The sequence below is a fragment of the Podarcis melisellensis genome (genome assembly GCF_964234715.1).
Source record: "Podarcis melisellensis genome assembly, chromosome: 4".
In the NCBI taxonomy this organism is placed as follows: Eukaryota; Metazoa; Chordata; class Lepidosauria; order Squamata; family Lacertidae; genus Podarcis; species Podarcis melisellensis.
Window position 1 is genome coordinate 20,042,711 of NC_138531.1, and position 27,612 is coordinate 20,070,322.

The 27,612-nt window shown below is 42.8% G+C and overlaps 1 long non-coding RNA gene across 2 annotated transcripts in view; it reads left to right on the forward strand.

The window, feature by feature from the left end:
- LOC309368346 overlaps nucleotides 1–27,612 on the forward strand; it is a 49,210-nt gene that overhangs the window by 9,816 nt on the left and 11,782 nt on the right. For both annotated transcript variants that reach the window (XR_014167712.1, XR_014167713.1), the window contains exon 3: nucleotides 4,630–4,729. This is a non-coding gene — a long non-coding RNA (uncharacterized lncRNA). The remainder of the gene's footprint in view (nucleotides 1–4,629; nucleotides 4,730–27,612) is intronic.

Sequence of the window (27,612 nt, forward strand, 5' to 3'; positions counted from 1 at the left end):
CTCATCTGCCCAGCAGAAAAGTGGACAAACCTTGTGGACTAAGGAATTCCATGAGTGTAGCCATAGATAAAGATGTGTCTCTCATCCCAACTAATTGTGTCTCCATTGCAAGCAAAATACAGAAAATTGCATTCTCTCTATGTATATCACCTGTATGAAGCCTCTATGTTTCCCTCTCCAATGTTAACCCCAGCCCCATGGCTGTTTAGGGCCATGACTCACACTCCACCTATGTTGCAGCCCCAAACCAAACTGAGGAAACACTGTTAGTTGCCCCTTGTGCGTCAGAAGCTTGCCAGCTCCCATGCTGTGGAATACGCTTCAGGCAGAGTTTCAGCAGACATTCTCATTTATGATTTTCAGGATTTGCTTGAAGACCTTTTTCTGTTGACAGGCTGATGCAGCTGTTTAAACTTCCTTGATTAGCCAATCGTTTTAATGATTATTTTGTCTTGTTTCTATGATGTTTTAGGTTTTATTATACATTATTTAAAGCCGTTCCCATCTGCTTTTCTCCTCCTAGGCTTGCTTATCTTTCTTCTTTCTTCAGTCTTCTCCTTTGCTTTTTGGCTAGCTGTGCGGCGGAGGGCAGACATGGTCAACTTTTTTGTGTTGCTGGCTGAACGGACATGGCCTGTAGCCAATGTCTGCCCAGCCAGCAAGGCACTGCCCATCTGGCAGGGCCACTGATTGGCCCATTTAAAGCTGGCATTTTGCAAGGGATCCCCGCCCCTTGATTCTGCTGGCCGGAGAATTCCCCTAATAACGTGGACCCTAGTGGTTGAGGGTGGTGGACGGAGGCAAGTTCCGCAATCAGCACCCACCTGAAAAGGGGTGAGAGATCGTTGCTGTACACAGTCACAATATTTTATATCAGTCGGCAGTATATTAATATTTTGCTTAATAAAGCATGTGGTTTTGTTATAAACTGATAGCCAGTGTGGTGTAGTGGTTAAGAGCGGTAGTCTTGTAATCTGGAGAACCGGGTTCGTGTCTCCGCTCCTCCACATGCAGCCGCTGGGTGACCTTGGGCCAGTCACACTTCTTTGAAGTCTCTCAGCCTCACTCACCTCACAGTGTTTGTGTGGGGGAGGAAGGGAAAATGAGAATGTTAGCCGCTTTGAGACTCTTTAGGGTAGTGATAAAGCAGGATTTCAAATCCAAACTCTTATTATTATTATTCAGCAACAAAGAGAGAAACCCTTATTGCTATGATAGCATCAATTAGCCTAGAAGGAAGGCTAACTGTGTACGTGTGCTGTAAAATCAGTTTGCAAGAAAGAATTCCTCTCCAGCTCCTGGATCATGAGTAACATTGCCAACTTGCAAAACTGATCCTATATCTATCTTTGGAGCAGAGCAAATATAGCATGTGTCAGTGGTAGAGCTAGGGTGCTAAGTCCAAGAACTGGACAGATCTGGGGCAGACCCAGCAGCAGATTTTGGTGATCCAAGGGGCAAAACCAGAGTCTTTTGTTTTGCTTGGTTGGCAAGGCATAGTTTGAGAAGAGACAGAAGTTTGATATCTCTATTTTAGACAGTACTTTTGTGGTCACAAGACAAAGTAAAGGCCTACTTTACTTCCAATAGACACAGTTGTAACACATAATGCCATGATTTCAGCGGCCATGAGGACATTTCGGTTACCCAATTCTTTATGTGTGTTGTGATGATTTTGGGACTTATCCCTGTTTGACAGTCATCCTGTTTAATTCATTTGGACCATCTTTCAATTGTAGCCACTTTAAATCAGCAATCTGGCCTCAAATATATCTTTTTGTTGGAGTGTACATTAAGGTTACCAGATTTTTTTCAATGAATCCGGGAACACTTTTCATCTTCAATGGATTTTGTATGGGGACTGATTTGTAAATCCGGGGACTGTCCCCGGGAAACGGGGACGTCTGGTAACCTTAGTGTGCATGCACATTTGTGCTCTCAAACACCAGAAAATGATATTTGGTGCTTAGTTTGCAACAGCTAAGCAAGCCATAATGAACTTTAGGATGAGATCTATTTCATGTTTTGTTTAACTAATATACTGAGTCTGGTCCCATTTGTTTTATGTTATGTATTAATTGTGTGCCACCCCAGCCAAATCCTTTTTTAAGAAAAGAAAAATCCCTCTTTACTAAGGTTGTCCTGGGACATGAAGAACAGCAGTAAGCAATCAGCCCCATAGTCACACAACAGATTGGGTATGCGGGGCATATGGTGAACACTTGCGTACAGCTTTTAAAAGCTCATTCCACAGGAAGTATTAAAAGTCAGCATTGTTAGCCTGGCCACACTTCTAGACAAGTGAAACTACTCGGCTATCCACATTTGTGACACAATGCAAGGATGAAATATGTGAGGTTCTAAATATGGCTATCAAAAAAAAACCCCAAAGGGCATTCTATCTTCCTATATGAAATTAAGCACTATACTCCAATCCAATGGGCTGGCTCTGGAATTCACATAATAATTCTTCCCCTCCATGTATTTCTTCCTTAGATATGGGGTCATATAGATCATGGTGGCGGAGTGAATGCATGAATTCATGCACATACGTCAATCATGGATAATTCAGGGGGCCCTGTGTGAGCTGTTCGTCCTATTCATGTCTACTCACATTTCACTACGCCATAGTACCGGTACTTTGCCTAGCCATGTACCTTAGAGCTCTGCTTCAGGATCTGGACATATGTGTATGTAACTTGATCTACATTTAGAAGGATTTGGGAATAAAGCCGGGGGAAAGGTAAAGGTAAAGGGACCCCTGACCATTAGGTCCAGTCATGACCGACTCTGGGGTTGCGGCGCTCATCTCACTTTATTGGCTGAGGGAGCCGGCGTACAGTTTCTGGGTCATGTGGCCAGCATGACTAAGCTGCTTCTGGCAAACCAGAGCAGCGCACGGAAATGCCGTTTACCTTCCCGCTGGAGTGATACCTATTTATCTACTTGCACTTTGACATGCTTTCGAACTGCTAGGTTGGCAGGAGCACGGACCGAGCAACTGGTGCTCACCCCGTCACAGGGATTCGAACCACCGAACTTCTGATTGGCAAGTCCTAGGCTCTGTGGTTTAACCCACAACGCCACCCACGTCCCTAAGCCTGGGGTAGCCAAGACAAAATTGGGTGGCATGCACACGCATCAAGTGAGAGGCATTATTACAGTTCAAGGAGACCTTCTAGCCGAGCAAAAGCACCCCAAGGGTGTATCGATGTGTGACTGGGTGCAGGGGGAACTCTAGCTAGGAGAAGCCCAGAGAACCATTCAGCCCAGACACTGATGTCCAGCTCTGAGGGCCTTCTGGTGGTTCATTCACTGCGAGAAGTAAGTTTACAGGGAACCAGGCAGAGGGCCTTCTCGGCGGTCACATCTGCCCTGTGGAACACCCATCAGACGTCAAAGAGATAAGTAACTATACTACCTTTAGAAGACATTTGAAGGCAGCCCTGTACAGAGAAGTTTTTAATGTTTGATTTTTTTATGTTTCTGTATATGCTGGAAGCCACCCAAAGTGGCTGGGGCAACCCAGTCAGATGGGGGGTATTATTATTATTATTATTATTATTATTATTATTATTATTATTATTGCCTTTTAGGCCTTGCTTGCCTTGTTAAGAGGTGCAGACTTCCCTATTATAGTCGAGATGAAATTTGAAACAGAACTTCCTTCCATCCTGGCTCACTTCATACTCTTAGCCTCCATGCTACATGAGCTCTAAAAAAAAAGCTATTTCCCAGTATCTAAACCATATGTTCTGCAGCAACGCTTAAATTTCTAAAATAAGTATTTCTGACCAAGTGGAAATGCCAAAAAAAGAGAGATTCTGTTCTGATCATTACTGCATATTTGCGACAGTGTGGCAGATGTGCAATCCATACATATAAATGTGATGCCAGGAGCTCAGTCTTTGCCAGGGCCACAGTTGAATTATATTTTGATCCAAGCTGGAGCACACATGTTTAATTTTCTTCCATATTGCTGTCATTTGCATGGGAACAGAGGATGGCCAAGTCATGCAAAATTTATTAACGAGTAAAAAAACCCCCAAAAAACAACCCCAAACCCAAAGATGGACTCTTTCAATTTATCTGACTTGTTTTAATTACTCAAAGGTCCATGATGGATTATCGCTCTAGCCTGGGTACAAAGAGCATCGCAAAAAGTAAGCTGCATTATGAGTGATCACAACATAGCTTATTCTTGATGTCCTCTATAAATCCTACATCATTATTGTCAAAAGAACATGTCTTCAGACTGTTCTACTCCCTGCATGTACTCTTCTTTATGAACTGCTCTTTTGGAATTCGTTAACAATAGAGGGGGGACAAATCTCCCAAGGTTGGGCATATGGATGTGATCAATATTTGGTACTGTTGGCTCTTTTAAAAACTACTGGAATAGCTGCCCATTTCGATGTATTAAAATGAGTTGCATGGAAGTTACCTGCCGCAAACGGACTCATGCTTCTATGCTATCTCATTGGGATAGCAAAGGTCTATTATTTCCTACAAAAGACAGTGAAAGAATGAGGTGATGCAATTTTAAAAACAGTGCTGGAAATAAAGGGGAAAACATCTTGTACATCGAGAAAGACTGGACATATTTTGACCTCTAAATCTGATTTTCAGCTGCTGATGTCTATCTGTGCTTGATGAACCCACTCCAGCGGGAGGTCAAGGGAAGGATGGAATGAACAACAGATAAGAGACAGCAAGGAAAAGAATATTGGTGAGTTTGTCTAACAAAGTTATCGACCTTTTCCTGCTTTGCCATCTGTCTGGGAGGAAAAAGCAGGAGACAGCATCACTGAATCTTCACCTTCACCCTTTCTGCCAATGAGTAAACACATGACCCATTACAATTCATACCTGAGTCACTCATCTCTTACTTCCCCCTGCTAGGTGCTCTTGGGGGAAACTGATTTTCTAGATCTATTTCAATTTGCTTGCCCTATATGGTGACCTGTGTTGAGAGAGACAGGGGAAATGTGCCCCTGTTAATTCTCCTTGACCAAAGTAGGCTTCCAAGGATGATTTTGCTCTAGGGGGCTTTGTTTGGTCAGAATTGAGTATACACTTCCACAGTTAATACTAAATACATTACTTTCGGTAAATGAACCACCATAGCTGCTAGAGGGCCACGAAAATTTGTGTGCTAGGCTTTTTAGACTCATCTACCCATGAACTGAGGGTGGCGCTGTGGGTTAAGCCACAGCACCTAGGACTTGCCGATCAGAAGGTTGGTGGTTCAAATCCCTGTTCCGGTGAGCTCCGGTTTCTCAGTCCCTGCTCCTTCCAACCTAGCAGTTTGAAAGCACGTCAAAGTGCAAGTAGATAAATAGGTACTACTCCAGCGGGAAGGTAAACGGCAGGAAGGAAAACATTGGTTACCAGATATGAATTCCACCCCGTGGCTCTCCTACCCCACTAATGGGAGTTTGAGTTCAACAATAAGTGTCAGCCACAGACTTCCAATCCCAGCATTAGTGTTCATTACAGTGTGGTCTTCTTCTTCTGAGTGGGGACACTCCTTCATTGTTTTTGTTTTTCACAAGCTGTATGCAGGATGGTGGTTTTTGTATTTTAATTAAAAAAGAAAATATAGTATGTAAAATATAAAATTATAATTCCCTGGATTCCTAGGTCCAGGTTTGGGGTACATACTCTTTGGTTTGTGAGCCCCAGCAGAGATTTAAAATTACAAAACATGCAGCAAAGTAGAGCATGGAAATATAGCCTGTTAGACCATTGTAATATCCATTTCTAAGTTCCTTCCAAAGTTCCCCACTCCCCTTAGCATAGAAAGAGACCACATGTTTAGTAAGTTAAAAATGATTGATTTACAAACTCTTCAAAGGTAGATTCATGTGTCGTTTTATACAGCAGCAAGAAAAGACAGACAGTTTAACTTAGATTCCAAAAATTGTAAGAGTTTCTAAATTATTTGAATAGAAAGGCAAAAATGGCATGCTTAAGCCATGTGGTCTAAATTTGGAGCATCCAGCTTAGACTTCCTTACTGCTAGGGTTCATATGGTTGAAGTGAGAGAACAAAGAGTTTGGTAAGCCTTCTTCCCAAGGTGAGACGGTGTGACCTAGCTAAGCCTGGCAAGACTCTGTGGACTTAACCCCTTCATAAGTATGTTGGTTATATGAGGCTGATTTATCCCACAGGGGACAATGGCATATTAGGTCTACTATGGAATTATATGGAACCACACAGAGTGTTAGAACTATGTTCCTTTGATGACCAGCAACAGTGCTTAGTTATCCTGCACCTTCTGTAACAGGAGAGGTTCCTCAGCTCCGATAAATAGTCGCACAACCTGACATTTATTTCATGCAACTCCACTATTAATACTATTTGTGTGGTAAACAGAAACAAGAGCTGTCAACCTTCTCAAGTTAATTTACTATACTGGAGAAAATACATAGTCCATGTGTGAATAATATTCCACCAGCAGTTATGGATTAAAAGAGGGTGGGGGAGATGGAAAATTAGAGAACATCATCTCATGTAGAATAAGGTCCCTTGTTGTTGCTAATAAAATAATTCACTTCTGGGGTGTTTAAATTTATGTTTTAAATAGTATTTCCAAAAGTGTTCAAGGTACAAACTCCCATACACATGCGGACACACACACGCCCGCAAACATGTCTTCAATTTTAAGCATTCAGTGATCCCAATATGGAGAAAAGCTTCCTTCCATCTGCTTCCTCGGCAGTTACTTATTCCTTCAGAGTAAACGGAACAGCTCTGGCAGACGATTTACAAACAATAGAACACTATTGCATAACTGGCATTCAGTGCACTGCACTCAACACTTCCCCTATATCTGCTTCTCATATCGAGTGCAACTTATGCATTCTGGGGATAGTGCCTAAAGTCAAAATCACATATAGTCAAAACCAGTGTGGGGTTTTTTTCTGGGGAGACACAGGGGTACACATACCCCTAAATATTCTGTGAATCTATGGGGAGAAGAAACTAATTTTTAAAAAATAGTTTCTTCTCTAGCATGGTGAATCAGCCACATTTCCTGTCATAGTGTTTCCTGAGTCTCAGATGGAAGCGGGCGTTTAATGTGAGAAGTAGGAGTTGGAATCTAGCACTGTGATTGGTCAGTTTTGTTGTTACCACCTCCAATGGTGGCTTCATTTCCTTTCCCAGTGTTTCCTGAGTCTCAGATGGAAGCAAGCGTTTAATGTGTGAAGCAGTGTAGAATGTAGATGTGGGCTATTTTACTGATGAAAGTTTGGCCTCAATATGAGTAATGCATGTTCTTTGTACTTTTGGCCATTTGCTGCATTTATTTTTCCCGATTTGAACTATAAAATGGTGATTTTCTTGAGAGAAATATTTTTAAAGGGGGGGAAGCACTGGTCAAAGCACATTGGGTGCAATGGTGGTTGCTACAGCCCCTCCCCCCCTTCCCCCTTTCTTTTTCTTTTTAACTTTGTCAAGCGTATAAAACTAAATGCACACAAGTTAAATGTGTGTAAGTTGTGAATGTACTGTATACAAATGCTTAACTGGTTGCTTCTTAATACTAATAGCTTGAATACTAATAGCTAGAAATTGGAAAGAAGCCAAATGTACATCAGTGGCATAATCTGGAGCATAACACTTTCTGGAAAACTCTCTCTCTCTCTCTCTCTCTCTCTCTCTCTCTCTCTCTCTCTCTCTCTCTCTCTCGCACACACACACACACACACACACACACACAAAACCTGTGTGGCAAAAGAAAGGAGAGACATTCGTGGCAGTCTGGTGGCTATTCATCCAGCAAATGAACAATGACTCTAAGACAAACTGTATCTGACGCATTCTGTAATATATGGTTGTTAATATTTTCCTCCATATTGATATTATTGTTTGCATCTGAGCTATGCCTTTGGGTTTGGGGAAAAGGAGAGGGAGAATATTCCAGTTTTTGCTTTTTTTAGAAGTCAATAAAAATTAAGGGGGAAAGGTTTGTGCTTGGGTGACATGCATATTCTTTGAATAAAGTGGACCTCTTTTTAAAATAATAATAAAAAACTGAAACGAAAAACCAGCCAGTGGGTGGTGAACAGTGGTTACTGAATAACTGTTGACACTGAAAGAGCGGCCAAAGTAGGAATCATCAAATCAGGTGACTATCATTGTTCAATACGTTTAATGCTACAAGCACCTGGTTCTTTCTTCATTATACAACTTACAGAAGACCAAAGAGTATGCCAGTTTATAACATCAAAATAATTATTCCATGTAGCAAAAATTTGATCCAGTGAAGAAAAACGTATTTTAGTGACTTGACATTAGGTCATGGAAAGAAAAGCTGAAAACTGCCTTTCAGTTTGCATGCGCAACCCAAAATTTCTATGTTAATTACACAACAAACCTGGGGCTTATGAAATAAAGAACACAGGGTTTATATGTTTTTTAGCAGTACCCTCCATGGAAAAATCCCTCTTCGTTCTCCACTGTAAGAAGAAAAAACAGTATTTTCAATAAATGTCAATTTTTATATAGTATACAGGCTTTTATAGTATACAAGCTTTACAAGAGAAATCTAATTTGCAAAGATAAACCACCATACATATTTATGCATTTATTTGTACTTTATTACCGTTTGGAAACATTAGTATAATACATTGGTACCTCGGGTTACAGACGCTTCAGGTTACAGATTCCACTAACCCAGAAATAGTACCTCGTGTTAAGAACTTTGATTCAGGATGAGAACAAAAGTTGTGCTCCGGTGGCGCGGTGGCAGTGGGAGGCCCCATTAGCTAAAGTGAAACCTCAGGTTAAGAACAGTTTCAGGTTAAGAACAGACCTCCAGAACGAATTAAGTTCTTAACCCAAGGTACCACTGCACAGGGAGAAATGAAATCAAGCCGAGTAAGATTGTCTTCTATGAGCACTTCACGGTGAGTCTGTAAGTGACTGTGGAGGTCAATTCTGGATCCACACATCTTTCCACAGTAGGGACAGAGGTTTCTAGTTGGGAGTTGATCACAGTGAGAGTTTGCCAAACATGCCTTCCTCTTAGCACATTTCTCCCTTTTGTCATGAGTTTGAGTGTCTTCAAAGTCCACAACACCTTTGGTAAAGGCTGTTCTCCAATTGGAACGGTTGCAGGCCAGTGTTTCCCAGTTGTTGGTGTTTAGACTACATTTTTAAAGATATGTCTTAAGAGATCTTTAAACCTTTTTTGTTGACCACTAGCATTATGCTTTCCATCTTTAAGTTTGGAATAGAGTAGTTGCTTTGGAAGACAATAATCAGGCATCCGAACAACATGACCAGTCCAATGAAGCTGATGTTGAAGAATCATTGCTTTGACACTGGTGATCGTTGCTTCTTCCAGGACACTGGCATTAGTTTGCCCAAAGCTTGTCCAATGCCAGTGCTACTAGGTGATGGTCAAAAAGCATAGAATCATAGAATTGTAGAGTTGTGGCACACACTGAGTGACTAACTAAAAAATCATAGTAACATTTCTGAACATAACAATTTTTTAGCAAGTGTCCCAGAAGCCAATTCATGCAGCCCTGTGAACTTGTGTTGAACTACTTTCTCTCCCCTTCGAAGAGAAGCAACTTCAGCGCTAGTCAAAACTTCCCTGCCATTGAATAATGAATGCAAGCTGTTCCTTGCCCTGGCAAACAGGACATTTTTTGGTAAAGAAAACAGCTGGGGCATGAAAACAAAGTGTTTGCATTTCAATATACTGTATTTTTTGCTCTATAAGACTCACTTTTCCCCTCCTAAAAAGTAAGGGGAAATGTGTGTGTGTCTTATGGAGCGAATGCAGGCTGCGCAGCTATCCCAGAAGCCAGAACAGCAAGAGGGATTGCTGCTTTCACTGCGCAGCGATCCCTCTTGCTGTTCTGGCTTCTGAGATTCAGAATATTTTTTTTCTTGTTTTCCTCTTCCAAAAACTAGTTGCGTCTTGTGGTCTGGTGAGTCTTATAGAACGAAAAATACAATTTCTCTCTCAAAAAGGGATTTTTTAATTTAAAAAAATACTCTTCCCTCCCCATCAATGGAGGTTGGTGCATGATAGCAAATGAGGCATTGCCCCCACCAAACTCAGCTACCACTCACTTTCTTAGTTAAAGCCATTCCACAGAGAAGCATCCCTTGTCAACTTCCTCGTCCTAAGCCTCAGTGTTGTTCTAGAACAGGGGTAGGCAACCTAAGGCCCGGGGGCCAGATGCGGCCCAATTGCCTTCTCAATCTGGCCCATGGATGGTCCAGGAATCAGTGTGATTTTACATGAGTAGAATGTGTGCTTTTATTTAAAAAGCATCTCTGGGTTCTTTGTGGGGCATAGGAATTTGTTCACCCCCCCCAAAAAAAAATAGTCTGGCCTACCACATGGTCTGAAGGACAGTGGACCGGCCCTCGGCTGTAAAAGGTTGCTGACCCCTGCTCTAGCAGAACTCAGCAGGAAGAAGGATGGGGACAAAGAATTAGTGGGCTTTGCCTGCCATTGGTTCCTGCGCCACCTGCTGTTTGTCTCCCTGCCTTCAGCCCTACCAATTTCAATGGGCACCAACCACCACTGCTCCTCAGCTATAATCTCTCTGAATCACTACCACCCTGCACTGCACTTAACAAAAGGGGGAAAAGAGGAAAGAACACTCATTATTAACACTTGATTCTGAGAATCTGGTCCTTAATTTAATTGATCCAGAGTGATTGTTTGGTGCTCTTGTTTTAAATAACATTCAGATGCACAGGCATTCTTTCAGCATGCCGCGGGTTATTTTATTAACCGCAGAAGGCGGGGATTTAATCTGGTACAGTACCAAAAGCAACGCGACCTGTGACCTGGGGGGGGGGTCACCGATACAGCACCCACATTGAATGACCCCCCGGCCTGTTTCACACATTTGTCTGTATCCTTATGGAGCGTACAAGCAGGGAATGATCTTTGACACCCAGACACCTGTGTCCAATACTTTTATGTGCAGTCATTTCTGCCTGTGGGACACATGTTGCAGTTATGAGAGACAGCCGCTACCTGAACAGAGTGTGTTTGTTTACTGGAAGTGGCAGGAGGTAAATCAAGGGTGAGGGACATGTTGACCTCCAGATGTGGCTGGACTCCAACTCCCATCAGACGCAGTCAGAGCATGGGCAGAGGTCAAGAATGATGGGAGTTGCCATCTAGCAACATGTTTCAGAAACTCTGGTTCATTGGATTCCATGGTTTTACTCTGAAATATCCCAACTAAGTGTACATTAAAGGTTTTTTTACCATTTTGGCCGCAGCCTGGTGCATGGTCTTCAGGCAAAGGAGGCCATCACTTGTGTACCACTTTGGGTTCCAAGATGGACGAAAGAGAGGATGTAAACGTGAGGAAAATTAAATAAATAAATCCCATTCTATACCCAGGAATAATTGAACTCAGTGAGGGCTTACTTCTGAATAAATATGTGGAGTGATTTCTCTGCATGGCTAATGGAATTCCTCACTGCAGGCGTTAATTCTGAAGCCTTCTAAAATACTTCACCAGCCAGATAAATGTAACCTTTAGTTTTGTAAATACAGTAGTACCTCTGATTACATAACCCTCTGGTTACGTAAACTTCAGGATGCAAAAGCGGAAAACCTGTAAGTATTTGACTGGGTTTCGCCACACGCACATGCGCAGGATCCAACCGGACCTCTGGAACGGATCCCATCTGCAACTGGAGGTACCACTGTACATCCCTGGTTTGGGAGGTATTACATCAGTGTTTTCCAAACTTGGGTCTCTAGCTGTTTTCGGACTACAATTCCCATTATCCCTGACCACTTGCTAGCTAGGGATGGTGAGAATTGTAGTCCAAAAACAGCTGGAGATGCAAGTTTGGGAAACACTGAATTATACCATCCCACCATTTTGTGACATGCATTTTGAAATTATCTGATTGCTGTGGGGTTTTTAAGAAACAATCCAGTTTAAATATATAGATAATTAAGATGCTAAAGGACGTGGGTGGCACTGTGGGTTAAACCACAGAGCCTAGGGCTTGCCGATCAGAAGGTCAGCGATTCGAATCCCCGCAAAGGGGTGAGCTCCCATTGCTCGGTCACAGCTCCTGCCAACCTAGCAGTTCGAAAGCACATCAAAGTGCAAGTAGATAAATAGGTACCACTCTGGCAGGAAGGTAAACAGCGTTTCATGCACTGCTCTGGTTCACTAGAAGCAGCTTAGTCATGCTGGCCACATGACCCGGAAGCTGTACGCTGGCTCCCTTGGCCAATAAAGCGAGATGAGCACCGCAACCCCAGAATCGGTCACGACTGGACCTAATGGTCAGGGGTCCCTTTACCTTTACCTTTTAAGATGCTAAAATGTGACTTTGGGGAAGTGCTTCTATCTCATCAGAGACAAATAACACGAGACCTTAGCCTCCATGTTCCTGATAAGCCACTTTACCATATTCATGAGTTACATAAACATGAGGCTTATCAGAAGAACCATATGAGAGATCCAGAACCAACCTTCTTCCACCTTATCCTGCCACCAGCACTTAGTAGACTCTTCCTTGGACCTCTCTGGTACTCCTATGTCCATTCATATTTCCTTAACAGGATGTTGTCTGCCCCAGGAACCTTCCCCAGAAACTCCTATTGTTCAAGAACCATTCTGTTAACACCAAGTTGCCTGCTCAGCTCCCATAAAATCGAGGCAAGCCAAATGACTTCCAGGGCTGCTGGTCTGCAATAAAACACCATATCGTGCACAGTCCTGCCTCATCAAAGGCTACACTGTTTTTAACATCCCATTACTTTATTGTACTAAATAGGGAAGAGTTGACAATTCCTAGTCCGTTCATAAATATATCTATCGAGACTAGTCTGTTTCATCTGTTTGTTTCCTCTTTCGCTTTTGAGGACCCGTTTCACTTATAAAAACACCTGACTGCTCTTACAGTTATGCTCTCTGTACCATTAATTTCAGCTGCTCTTTGATCCGAATTGCAGCTGGAGCTTAGCATGCCAAGACTGTAACATCTTGCAGCTTGCATTGAAATGGAGATTAGACCACAACCCAATAGTTCTGGGTGGTTTCACGTGATGGGGGAGGGAGGGAGGGTAGGTTGGCAACGTTGCAAAAGGCAACACTTCATTTGGCAAAAGCCAACAAGAATGACAGGGTTCAGATATCAGAAAAATAGAACGGGAAGAGACCTAAGAAACTTCAGCTCAGTAATAAAGCACACAGGCTGTCTAATATGGAAAAGCCTATCTGTGAGGGATGCCAGCTTATCAGAAACAAACAGCCCATGCTACTCTTGTTCCTTTAACAGAAGCATAATGTCCAATGATAATCAGTTGAGGCTTTTCAAAGCATGGTCATCAGCTGATGTTGGTAAATTAAGCGGTTATCAAAGGAACAGCTATAGGACCAGTTCAGAACATGACAGCCATATTGCCTATAGCAGAAATTTGGAGCCTGTCTCGCATCAGCAGCAGCAAGCATGGTCAACAATGAAGGATGATGGGAGCTGAAACGAACAACATCTTGAAGACCACTGGTTTCTCCATTTCTCCAATTCATAGAATTATTTTGCACTTGCATTTTATTCATTTATTTGGAATTAACTTTACACAGATTTCCCGTGGATCCTTTGTCTCAGAGGGGCCCTCTAAATTCATCTCATGTGTTGCTTCGGATGTTCTTAAAGGTGAAAATACATCTTTCAGAGCCTGGACCTAGGCTTTCTATGAAGTGCAATGAGACAGGAGGGCCTCTTTGGACCAATTTCTACAACAGTCCGCAGAACCTTCTCTTGCAATAATTTATGTAGTTGTTACATACGCTAGAGAATTCTATTGCTCTAAGGTATTTTAATCATACTGGAACTTTTTGTTTCATTTAAAATTGAAAATAGCTTTCAAAAGCCCCTGTGCACGATTATTGCACAGCATTCCTAGACTCCTTCTAGGGGGTGATGGAAACCTTCCAGCAAAAATGAAAGAGCAAAGGAACCTACGTTCGTAGTCGAGTTTGTCTTGCTATTACATTTACCTGAGGGACAATATATGACAGCTGGATGGAACAGCCAGTCCTGAAATCTGATCAAAAAGAGCTGTGCTCAGCATTCCTGCACAAAATATTTAAATTTCCTGGAAACTCATTTTCATTATCTTAGTTTTACTGTTGCAATTCGTCTTGGATATTTCAGCTGGAGGATATTGGGATTAGACCAGAGCTATTGACCACTGTACCAGTAACCAGACTTGGAGTGCTTCTCCTTCAAGCAAAGGGTCACTGAAGTTGAACAGTGCAGTACTTTGACAGTGCAGTACTTTGGTCCAACCAGCTACTTGCTCAGTTTAAAAAAGATGGGTATTGTCAGGGAACTGACATTGGAGCCAGAAGTGGAGGCAGGGCTCCCAAGCAATGCCGGAGAAGGGCCAAGCAGGGAGAGAGGGGACTCATCAGCTGGGGAAGGAAATCAGCGTAACACCAGGGATAAAGGGGGGCAGATGGGGGAATCGGAGAGAGGGCTCCAGGACTCTTTGCTGGAGACCAGCAGGGAGAGCACAGGTCCTCCGCTACCCACACCTACCCTGCGCAGAAGACTTCCGTGCAGGGAAAGTAGGCGTAGACTTGGCGTCAAAGAACTTCTTTGCTGGAAGACGTTCAAGAAACGCCCACTGACGGATTCTGCTAGCGACTGAACAGCCACGATGTGAAGGGCTGTCCAGCCAGGGAAGGTTTAACCAGGCTACCTAGCCAGGAGTGGCGGCAACTTACGCACGAGCAACCCCATATAACCATTACAGGTATGTTCACATGCTACGTGAAGGAGCATCTCCACTCCCATTGTTCAGCCCAGACACTGAGGTCCACCTCCGACGGCCTTCTGGTGGTTCCCTCACTGCAAGAAGTGAGGTTACAGGGAACCAGGCAGAGGACCTTCTCGGTAATGGCACCCTCCCTGTGGAACGCCCTCCCATCAGATGTCAAGGAGATAAAGAACTGCACTACTTTTAGAAGACATCTGAAGGAAGCCCTGTTTGGGGAGGTTTTTAATGTTTGACATCTTATGTTTTTTAGATGTGCTGGAAGCTGCCCAGAAGGGCTGGGAAAATCCAGTCAGATGTGCAGGTTCAAATAACAAAATTATTGTTGTTCTTATTGTGCACCTTTTAAAAAGAGGCTGAGGATTTGCATACGTGTAATCTGAGTTTATGATGGCAGGTCACATGATCACTTCATCTCGTGCAAGGAGGCAGAAAACTCCAACCAAGGTTATGAGGACTGGCTCATTCGTTTTGAGAACAGTTGCTTTGGAGAAAGCGAGCACTGATATTTCCTGCACTGTTTTTATGACAAAAAAGAATGCCACCATTTCCACCACTTATGTCTCTTTGCACCCATGAAACTGGCAGCCTTGTGAGAATCCAATACTTGGTGCCTGTTGTAAAATGTTCCATTGGTATTGCAAATCACCCTCATTTTGTCAGTGGCTCTGGACATGCTGAGTGAATTGGTGAGCTTTGTGTTATGAATTAGATCAGAATGGAGAGCTGTAATGTTCTTTCCTGGCCACGCTCCATGTTTCCATTAATCATTTTTGCAACTCTACACTGCAGCTAAGGAGATTAGAAGTTTCATAAACCCAAACACAGGCCAGTGCCCTTCGGTCTTCCAGGACTGTAACTGCCAGCTGCGATACAGTTAGAAGCTCCTCTGCCTTCTGCCTGCTTCGGCCCTCGGGACCTTTCCCTCTCCAATTTGGAGCAGCTCTGCCAAATCAGGGCGATGACTACTGTGAACACAACTGCTTGGTGGAAATGGCTCCCATTTACTTTCTGATCCAGCTCTGGGGTTATTCATTCTGTTTATTTCCATAGTTACTCTCCACATTCCGACTGATAGCCAAAAGATAATTCCACCTGTTCATAGGAAATCCACATAGTGCCATTTCCAAGTGATGACAGCATTTCACGCCATTAAATTTCCTCTAGTTTTGGCTTGTGCAATATGGGGCCCACCTTGCGCCTGCAAGATGGTCGACAACTGCTCCCTGCTCCATTTTTATCTCTGCTTCCATGGAGCTGATGAGCTGCAACAAAGTTAGGCTACTTTTAACACACGAGAGAGAGACAGAGAGAGAGAGAGAGAGAGAGAGAGAGAGAGAGAGAGAGAGAGAGAGAGAGAGTCACACAAAATTGCCAATGTGAACATTTTGCATACTTTGAATCATAGAATTGTAGAGTTGGAAGGGACCCTGTGGACCATATATTCCAACCCCCTGCAATGCAGGAATATGCAGCTGTCCCATACAGGGATCGAACAATTATGGATATTAGTTTATTACTTTTTCTATGCCTGTTGTCTTTGTCCATGGAGTTTTCTTGGCAGGAATACTGGAGTGGCTTGCCAGTTCCTGCTCCAGGTGGATCACGTTTGGTCAAAACTCTCTACTATGACCTGTCCTTCTTGGGTGGCCCTGCACGGCATAGCTCATAGCTTCTCTGAGTTATTCAAGCCCCTTCGCCACGGCAAGGCAGTGATCCATGAAGGGGAACACAGGAGGGCCTGGCATGCTCTGGTCCATAGCCTCACGAAGAGTCGGACACGACTAAACGACTAAACAACATCAACAAGTTCATTACTGTTCAGTTATTATTATTACTACTACTGTTAGGACTGTTCCAATGATGATGATGATTCCAGTGCTATACCACCCCACCCCAAAAAAGAGGTGCTGGAACTCGCCATAAATGCCTCCCTTGTTCTCTTATACAATGGTATCTTGGTTCTCCAATGCCTTGGTACTCAAACACTGCAAACCTGGAAGAAAGTGTTCTGGTTTGCGAACTTTTTTCAGAAGCCAAACGTGCTCCATTTTGAGTGTTACGCTTCCGTTTTGAGTGCCACACTTCCATTTTGAGTGTTACACTGGGGTCTGCCCTTTTTTGCTATTTATTTTGCGTTTTTGTTTTGGCAGCTTTTTTGTTCTGTTTTTTTTGACTGTGTGGAACCCAGTTCAGCAACTGATTGATTGATTGTGTGACTGCAGTACATTGCTTATTGCTTTCTTTTTATGGATCAATGGTCTTGTTATATAGTAAAATTCATGTTAAATTGCTGGTTTAGGGGTTGTTTTTAAAAATCTGGAACGGATTCATCCATTTTGCATTACTACCTATGGGAAAGTGCGCCTTGGTTTTGGAATGCTTTGGTTTTGGAACAGACTTCCGGAACAGATTAGGTTTGAGAACCAAGGTACCACTGTAATGGCAATGGCACCCACCTGAGAAATGCCTGGGGGGGAAAGCCTTGTCTACTACTAGCATTATTATTAATACTAATGTTAACCACTAGGAGAAGTAGCAACAACAACAATATTATCCACATTATTGTTGTTGTTTAGTCGTTTAGTCGTGACCCAGTGGACCAGAGCACGCCAGGCACTTCTGTCTTCCACTGCCTCCTGCAGTTTGGTCAAACTCATGCTGGTAGCTTCGAGAACACTATCCAACCATCTCGTCTTCTGTCATTGCCTTCTCCTTGTGCCCTCCATCTTTCCCAGCATCAGGGTCTTTTCCAGGGAGTCTTCTCTTCTCATGAGGTGGCCAAAGTACTGGAGCCTCAGCTTCAGGATCTGTCCTTCCAGTGAGCACTTATGGCTGATTTCCTTAAGAATGGATATGTTTGATCTTCTTGCAATCCATGGGACTCTCAAGAGTCTCCTCCAGCACCATAATTCAAAAGCATCAATTCTTCGGTGATCAGCCTTCTTTATGGTCCAGCTTTCACTTCCATACATCACTACTGGGAAAACCATAGCTTTTACTATACGGACCTTTGTTGGCAAGGTGATGTCTCTACTTTTTAAGATGCTATCATTATTACTGGGACATTATATTATTATTATTATTATTATTATTATTATTATTATTATTATTATTATTATTACCAAACTACCCATAATATCCCCCCAATTCCCCAGCCTTTTAGAAATGAAAGTGCAGTGTGCTACATTCCTCTCCCAGAGACAAAGTTAACTAGCCACCTAACTGCCTTTCCTCATGGCCCACAAAGTGTGGCCCTGCTCTCTAGCCATCCCCCAGCAGCGAATGGATGGGAGTCTGCTGTTACCTCTTGCTTCCCCTCGGCACTGCTCTCTTGCCATACAATTTACAGGGTTCACAACAGCTTAGAGGGACAAACAGCATTTCTCTCCACACTTGAGTTGCAACTCAAGGTCATTTATGCTTATCCACCTTTTTGCATGTTAAAGTAATTCACTGGCAAAACGCCAACATTCCTCAAGGAAGCCTCGGGCGGATTCTAATCCAGGCTATGTTCTGTTCCAGATTCCATATCTCTTCTGTTGTCTTTAATCTTGCTGCAGTTTGCTGCTTTCTCTCACTGAGTCTCTGGTGATCAATTATGCATCTTCCTCTTGTTATTAGTTCTCGGAACATCTCTGTTTACCTCTTAGCGAGGAACATTTCCCAGCATACGGTTATATATATGTTACACAATTTGGGCCCAATCCAGCTATAGTTTAGACAGCTTTAAATAGGGCTGAAACGGCCTCTCTGCCTTTCCCTTACAGCCCCTTCTCATATTGTGAAAGTGGAGAGGCTGTGTTTTCTGCCATTTTGGTGTGGGGTGGTGAAAACCGATTTAATTTTCAAGGGGAGCTCTTACGTTATGATTTATTGGCAACTTAGGTGAATTTTTCCAGCTGTGGCTGTAGTACACCCTTTGGCAAATTTGGCCCTCAAGGCCTTTGTGGGAGGACATTATATCACAACTGTTATGTACTGAAGTTCTCACCCTGGGCCAGCAGGGGGATACTGTAGATAGTTATGCAAATAAGGGATCGAAAGTGACGTTCAGTGATTGGATAGTTTTAGAAAATTGTTACAGTTACGTTGTACTGGAGCTCTATATAAGCAGGCTGTCTGAACCCTTCAGTTCAGTTCTGTTCTGGCCTGTGAATAAACAAGAGCTGTTAGAAGAATCGCTGTGTCGTCTGATATGTTCACCCACAACTTAACAACAACGATGTCCTCAGGACCCTACTGGGAGGAAAAAGCTGCCCCCTGTGTGGTGGCCACTCACCCCCTAACAACCTGATACCTTCTGGAGAAAAATCCAAATCACTACTATTAAGATGCAATCCAATTCCTGCTGAACTGAACCACCTAACCATTTGGTGATGGAAGCACATTATCTTTGAAGCAGGAGATAAGTGAGAAAATATCACTGCTTACAATTTGGGTACAGTAGTTAGTGCATAGTGGATTACAAGACCTGGCTGTATGGCTCGACAAGATTGCTTATTGCTTGTTTTGCTTCATATCACTGGCTGGTTAGGTCCATGGAAAATATTGTTTTGTTGTTGGCTTCCATCTGTCTTGAGAGACATTGACATGCACTTCCGGGGGTGAAACCAAAGCACTGTCCTAGCAGCACCAAAGTAACCTCCCTGGAGTGCAGGAATGGGTAGTGAGTATGAAGGCAACAAGACCCCACTTCTCGGCCTCGTTGATGTGGTCCAAAGGAAAGCAGAGCAATACATTTAGCACCAGCTTGGCTGCAGGAATGGCCAAGTGGAGGCATATAAGGTGCCATTCAACCATCTTAGGGACTCCACTCCAGATTTGTGTAAGGTTTACTCCTTAGCCTTTTCTTCTACTAAAGATATCCCACAATGCAGTGGAGGTTTAGCATCAGAGTTTTCCTTCTCCTAGATGGGCTATCTTCCCATATGGGCAAGCCCCACCTGTCCCTTACTTCCCTCTACAGGACATGCAGAAACCGCCTTCTTGACCGTTGGGCCCACTATTGGTCTCGTCAGCTCAATCTTTCCCTAATTCATGGAGGGTTTCAGACCCATTGGGTACCCTCACCTGGTTTAGCCGATTGAAGCCATTTCCTGGGCTGTGGCCGCTGTTGCATATTGACAGCCACAAGTGAGAACTGAGTGCAGGGTGTGGACCTAAGGTGGACAAACTACCTCAGAAGGAGCAAAATGTGTCCCCTCACCAGAGGTACTACCGCTCCCTTAACACCCTGTCCACCCCAAGGAAAATAGACAGTACGATAAAGGCTGCAAGCACTTAGGACAGACCTATGTGCTCTTCAGCTGTGTCAGATTGGTGTGGAATAATCTCATGAGACTCCTCCCAAGGAGCCAACATCTCTCACAGTTTTAATTACATTTCTCCTCAGATTCCTCTGCAACAGCTGGCTACATTATAAGGCTTTGGACTTTCACCATCTTTGCCTCAGAGGAAGTACATATATGAAGTGGGTCCATGCTGGTTAGATTGATGGGAAGTTGTAGACAGGGCCAGCCTGCTTATGAGGCGGGATTAGGCAGCCATCTTTGGTGGCGTAACCCCAAGAGGCAATGCCCCCTGTTGGCATCCCTTCCACCCCACTGCCTCATCCTGCAGTGGCAGCTTCTGGTGAGACCTTGCTAGAATCTTTTGCGACCTCATGAACGTGGTGAGATCTCACAAGAGCTCCATGAGCACTCGTGAGACCTTGCCAGAACCTTCCATCGTTGTCGCTGCTTTGAGGTCCCTGCCACATGACCCAGGAAAGGGAGACTTTGGCAGGGGCAGGGTAGTGGTGTAGGGCAGCACATTCATTGTTTCTCCTCAGGCATCAAAACAGGATGTGCTGCCCTTATAAGAAGCAAACAGGAAACAGAGTCTGCAGCATCTGTCTGCATCTTCTACTAAGTGGCAAAACCCCAAAAGTGTCCAACAGGGACTGTGTATATCAGTTTCAGTCCTCAAGTCCCACACTCTGGCGTTGGATCACTAGAGTATTCAGAAGGCCTACTTCAGAGCAGTGTCGTCTGGCATTTTTTGGACCTCGCAGGGATGCTAAGAAGGCATGGGCAATGAGATCGCAGGGGCAGGGTCAGTTGGTCTCCTCCCCGCCCTCCTCCCTTGCAAATATACTACAGACACTTAAGTGCTACAGTCGTACAAATACTTAGAGTAAACCATCTGAAGATTTCAGGTATTGACTTGCCTTGCAAAAGCACAAACCATGAATGAAGCTGTTTTTAGCTTTGCTGTCTCAAATTTGGATCATTGGTTGATTTCATCGTTGTGACCATTCACTCAACCACCCCTGGTGCTTTCCTGTGTGTAACAGAGGAAAACCAGTCTCAGTTACTGTGGAGATCTAAATGTATGCAGGAAAGGGATTAGGCACTGATTGATACAGACAGTCAATTAGTACTTCAAAGGGAAGCTGACTCCTTGTTTTATACACACAGAGCATGGGATAAAAAGATTGTAGTTTGATGTCTTGTAATCTCTGTTGCTTCAGTGTTGACCAGGACAGCATGATATTGGGAGGTTTCTCGGAAGTTAAAAGAGCCCCGCATTGGCTCCCAGTGGAATGGCAGCATTAGGAGAGACAATGACATTGTGTGATCTGTGCACACTAGCTTTTCAAAAGTATTTCAGGCTGAACTGACTCTCTGGGACTCTGACTGTTCAAGTCAAAAAGTGTTCTTAATCTCCATGATGTGCTGATCAAACCTTAAACTGTCAGGCCACATTATTTCCACGGAGCCAGTTCTATTGGTGATTAATTAAAATTTCTTCTTGATTGCATACAGTCCTTTTAAATGCGTAATCCATTTATTGTGTAGTGAGTTGAGAATAAGGGACCAATTCCGACAATGTCGGGGTAACAGCGGCTAGCATGCCCTCCTCTGCTGAACACCCAGGCCGGTATATGTTGTGTTTTGTATGCTGGAAGGCAATGGTGAAGTTCTGGGAAGAATACAAAGGGTTAGGGCAAGGATGTTATCACTGGGAGAAATCATTACAAAAATCAAACTGGATTGATAATATATGCACCTGTAAAATTCTGTATCATAAGGTAGGGAAGGACCATGTTTTTGTATATGCTGGAAGCTGCCCAGAGTAGCTTAAGCAACCTAGTCAGATCAGCGGGCTACAAATAAATTATTATTATTATTCAGAACGTCCCAGGTTCCATCACCTGCATCTCCAGGTACACTTGTATACCAGAACAGAGGTGTGAGGACAGCACTATGCAAGCCAGTGGATGCTCAGGTGTGTAGCAGAGCCTTGCCCTGTTTTCTACTACTGGGAAAATGCATGCATTAGGGTAACATTCGTATTAAAAATTCATTTATTCATGATTTCTTCTATTTCACTTGTCCCACAGTGTGAGCAGGAGAAACAGCCCAAGAACCACCACAGGTTGTGGTTTGTTGGCTTCTATCAAGACATGAAGCACACAGGTGGTGCTGTGTGTTAAACCACAGAGCCTAGGGCTTGCTGATCAGAAGGTCGCCGGTTCGAATCCCCGCGACGGGGTGAGCTCCTGTTGCTCAGTCCCAGCTCCTGCCAACCTAGCAGTTTGAAAGCACGTCAAAGTGCAAGTAGATAAATAGGTACTGCTCCGGCAGGAAGGTAAACTGCATTTCCGTGCACTGCTCTGGTTCACCAGAAGCAGCTTAGTCACGCTGGCCACATGGCCTAGAAGCTGTACCCCGGCTCCCTTGGCCATTAAAGCGAGATGAGCGCCGCAACCCCAGAGTTGTCCACAACTGGACCTAAAAGTCAGGGGTCCCTTTACCTTTAACAAGACATGAGCATCAAGCCAATGACAAACCATAGATTCAGGCTGAATCATGATCATGTTGTTAGGGTTCAACAGACCATGATCTCCAGTTTGGGTATCACTATCAACCAAAGCTACTGGTTTGTTTATCCCATTTGAGCTAGGGATGTGTGAGTGATCATAGCACATATACTAGCATGTGCCTCATTCAAGATAAATCAAAATAAATGGGAAAATCTACCTTATCAATAGATCCAAACGTAACCTCTGCCTCTAACATAAGCCTGTGCAATTGCCAGGCTTCATGCGACCTTCTATTTTTTTTTTTTTTAATATAATTTTTATTAGGTTTATAGTATACAAAATCCACCTTCCAGGTACATATTTCCATAGATCTAGTGGACTCCCCCCATCTTCCGAGCACTGCATTCTCTGTAAATTCAAAACCTCAGCAATTTGTTAACTTATTTTAAACATAATAATATATCTTCCATTTTATCGTGATATCTGGTCTCTATACATTTCAGTCCAAATCCATTAATTTTTAGTTTCAACACAATAAAATTATTTCATTACACCACTTCTATCTTGTTATACCTTATTTTCCAATTCAAAAATTTTCCGATGCTGAAGCTGTAATTTCCTAAAAAGGAGCATTTTTTAACATTCATACAACTTATAATGCTTTTTCAAATAATCCTTAAACTTTTCCCAAACTTCCTCCGTTTCTTCTTCTCCCGAGTCTCGAATTCTGCCAGTCATTTCAGCCAGTTCCATATAGTCCATCAGCTGCGTCTGCCACTCTTCCAATGTGGGTAGATTTTGTGTCTTCCAGTGCTTTGCCATCAAGGTCCTTGCTGCTGTAGTAGCGTACATAAAGAAAATTCTATCTTTCTTTACCACTCTCTGGTCTACCATGCCCAAGAGGAAAGCCTCCGGTTTCTTAGGTAAGGTAAATCTAAGCACCTTTTTTAGTTCATTATGTATCATTTCCCAGAAGGCCTTCACCTTCGGGCAGGTCCACCAGAGGTGTAAGAATGTCCCTTCCTCCTCTTTACATTTCCAACATTTGTTGTCAGACAGGTGATATATCTTTGCAAGCTTGACTGGGGTCATGTACCACCGGTATATCATTTTCATAATATTTTCCTTCAGGGCACTACATGCCGTAAATTTCATTCCGGTGTTCCATAACCTTTCCCAGTCTTCAAACATAATGTTGTGCCCCAAATCCTGCGCCCACTTTATCATGGAGGATTTAACAATCTCATCCTGTGTATTCCATTTAAGCAGCAAGTTGTACATTCTCGAAATTAACTTAGATTTTGGCTCTAGCAACTCTGTCTCTAATTTCGATTTTTCCTCCTGGAAACCCACTTTTTTGTCCGCTTTAAAAACTTCCTGGATTTGGGCATAATGCAACCAATCTCGCACCTTGTTTTTTAACTTTTCCATACTCTGCAACCTCCAATTATCTCCAATTTTTTCAATTATTTCCCAATATTTAGGCCAGTGGGCCTCCATGTTGAGTCTTTTACGTGCTTTGGCCTCCATCGGTGAGAGCCACCTCGGAGTTTTACTCTCCAATAAGTCTTTATATTTTGACCAGACCATAAAGATTGCCCTTCTGACAATATGGTTTTTGAACAATCTATGAACTTTAACCTTGTCGTACCACAAATATGCATGCCACCCAAAAGCATTATCAAATCCCTCCAGGTCGAGGACATCGGTGTTCTCCAATAAAATCCAATCCTTCAGCCAGCAGAGGGCTGCAGATTCATAATATAACCTCAAGTCCGGCAGGGCAAACCCCCCTCTTTCTTTCGCATCAGTTAGTATTTTAAACTTTATTCGGGGCTTTTTGCCCTGCCAGACAAATTTAGAAATATCCCTCTGCCATCTTCCAAAACATTCCACCTTGTCCACGATCTGGAGGGCCTGAAACAGAAATAACATTTTCGGCAATACATTCATCTTTATAGCAGCTATTCTACCCAACAAGGAAAGTTTCAGTCTTGACCATGTTTCCAAGTCTCTTTTGATCTCTGACCAACATTTCTCATAATTGTCCTTAAACAAATTCAATTTTTTGGAGGTCAAGTGCACCCCTAAGTACTTTACTTTTTTAACCACATTTAATTCCGTTTCTTTTCTGAACTCCTCTATTTCAGTAGTTGTCAAATTTTTTGCTAAGACTTTAGTTTTTTGTTTATTCAGCTTAAATCCCGCCACCCGACCAAAGTCAGAAATTAATTCTAACGCTCTTTTAGTACTAGAGGCTGGCTCCTGTAGTGTTAATACCAAGTCATCTGCGAATGCTTTCAGTTTATATTGTTTCTCTCCGACCACAATTCCCTGTGCCAACCGGTCATTTCTGATCATGTTCAATAGCACCTCCAGGACTGAAATAAACAGCAGAGGAGACAGAGGGCACCCCTGTCGTGTCCCTTTTTCAATTTTGAACTCCTCTGTCACCACGTTGTTTACTATCAATTTAGCTTTTTGTTCTGAATAAATTGCTTCTATTCCATTTTCAAACCCCCGCCCTACTCCCATCCTTTCCAAATTTTTCTTCATAAACATCCAAGAAATGTTGTCAAAGGCTTTCTCCGCATCAATAAAAATCAACACCGCTCTTGTATTTGAATTTGTCTGTAAAAATTCCAAAATGTCAATGATGTTTCTTGTGTTATTAGATAAATGCCTGCCAGGGAGAAAGCCTGCTTGGTCCTTATGAATCACTTCATTTAATACTTTCTTAAACCTACTTGCCAAAATGTCTGCAAAAAATTTGTAATCCACATTTAGGAGTGAAATAGGACGGTAGTTTTTAAGTTGGGTTTTTTCAGTTTCTAATTTTGGTATCAACGTGATGAAAGCTTCTTTCCACGTTTCCGGTGCCTTCCTCCCCTCCATAATCTGGTTACTAACTTCCAACAATGGTTGTATCAACGAATCCTTCAGCACCTTATAGTATTTGGAAGTAAGTCCATCAGGTCCTGGAGACTTGCCCAGTTGAAGGTTCTGAATGGCGCATTCAATTTCTTGGAACGTAATATTACAGTTCAAGGTTGCTCTCATTTCCTGAGGTATTTTTTGTAATCCATTAGTTATGAGAAATTGGTCCACCTCCGAATCTTTTTGTGGCCTTTGTGAGTAAAGTTCTTTGAAATATCTCTGGAAACACTTTCTAATTTCCTCGGGTTTCTGAACCATTCTCCCTTCGATCTCTAGATTTGTAACTGTATTGAGCTTTTGTCTCTTTTTCAACTGCCAAGCCAGCAGCTTCCCACACTTGTTAGCAGATTCAAAGGATCTTTGTTTCATTTGTTTAATTTTCCATTCCACCTCTTGATTTATCAGTTTCGAATATTGTGCCTGGAAAAACTTCACTTCTCTCAATACTTCCTTTGATTTAGGCCTGGATCTCAATTTTTTCTCTCCTTCTCTTATTTTCTCCAAAATCTTCTCCTTCTTTTCATTCCAGAGCCTTTTTTTAATCGTGTTCTGCTGTATTAGAAACCCTCTCATAACTGCTTTACTTGCGTCCCAGATTGTTCTTTTTTCCACAGTTGTCTTTAGATTTATTTCAAAATAGTCCTTTAAAACTTTTTGGGCCTTCTTAACAATCTCCTGATCTCTTAACAAAGCGTCATTCATTTTCCATCTGAAAGATCCGGTTGTATTTAATCTCAGTTCCATTCTCAAAGCATTGTGGTCGGAGCAGGTTTTTGGGCAGATTTCCACTTTTCTGGTCTTAGGTGCCAGTCCTCTAGTTATCCATATTTGGTCGATTCGCGTCCATGTCATGTGGGCCTCAGAAAAGAAAGTTCCTTCTTTCCCTAGAGGGTTCTTGATCCTCCATATATCAGTCAAATCCAAATTGTCAGTCATTTCGAAAAAAGTTTTTGGTAGTCTGCCGTCTTTCGTTATGTTAGCACTTTGCGACTTATCCATATTCACTGAGACGACTCCGTTCATATCTCCCAACATGATAATGTTGTTGTAATCCAAATAGTCCAGCATAGTCTCATGCAGCCTCTTGAAAAATTCCGATTTTCCTTCATTTGGGGCGTATATTCCTAAAATTAAAAACTTTTCTCCTTGTGTCTGAATTTCAATCGCCAAAATTCTGCCCTGTTCATCTTTGAATACAAATTTTGGTGACAAGTTCTCCTTTGCATATATCACCACTCCTCTTTTCTTAACTTTGTCCGATGAGATAAATTCTTGGCCTAACCTTTTATTAATTAACACTTTTCTATGGAGTCTTGTCACATGCGTTTCTTGCAGGCAGATAATGTCCAATTGTTCTTTTTTCAAAATGTGAAATACTTTTCTCCTTTTTTCTGGAGAGTTCCCGCCATTTATATTCCAACTAAGAAGCTGTAGAGACATCCTGGTCTAATACTTAAGTATCACAGTTGGGTATCTATGTTATCCTCCGTTCCCGAAGGATGTGGTGCCGGTCCGCCTCCAGATGGTACGCTTCCTGGTGGTAATCCCGGTGGTGGAGGCCAAGAAACTGCAGCTCCCTTTTGGAGGTCCTCCTCGTTGTCGTGTAGGAACTTCTGCTGGTCCTCTAATGTTTTAATTCTTACCTTCTTTCCTTTATAGGTGAATGATAAACCTTGAGGGAATTCCCACCTGTAAGGAATTGCGTTGTACCTTAACAGTTTGGCCAAGTCTGTATATGAGGCTCTAAGGTCCAACAGATATTTAGGAATGTCTCTATAAATTTCTGCTCTTTTGCCTTCAACTTCCAGAGATTTTTTAAAATGTTGGCCTAGTATCTTGTCTCTTTCCTCTCTTGTTCTCAAACAAACCAAACAGTCTCTGGACTTGTCTTTCTTAACCGATCTTCCCAATCTGAAGGCCGTCACAATTTTAAAGTCTTTGTCTTCCTCAACCCCCCAAAATTTAGAAAATAACTGCGTCAAAAATTCCTCTAGGTTGCCCTGCTCCAGTTCTGGGACGGCCCTCAGCCTAAGATTGCATTCCTTACTTTTCAATTCCACCATTG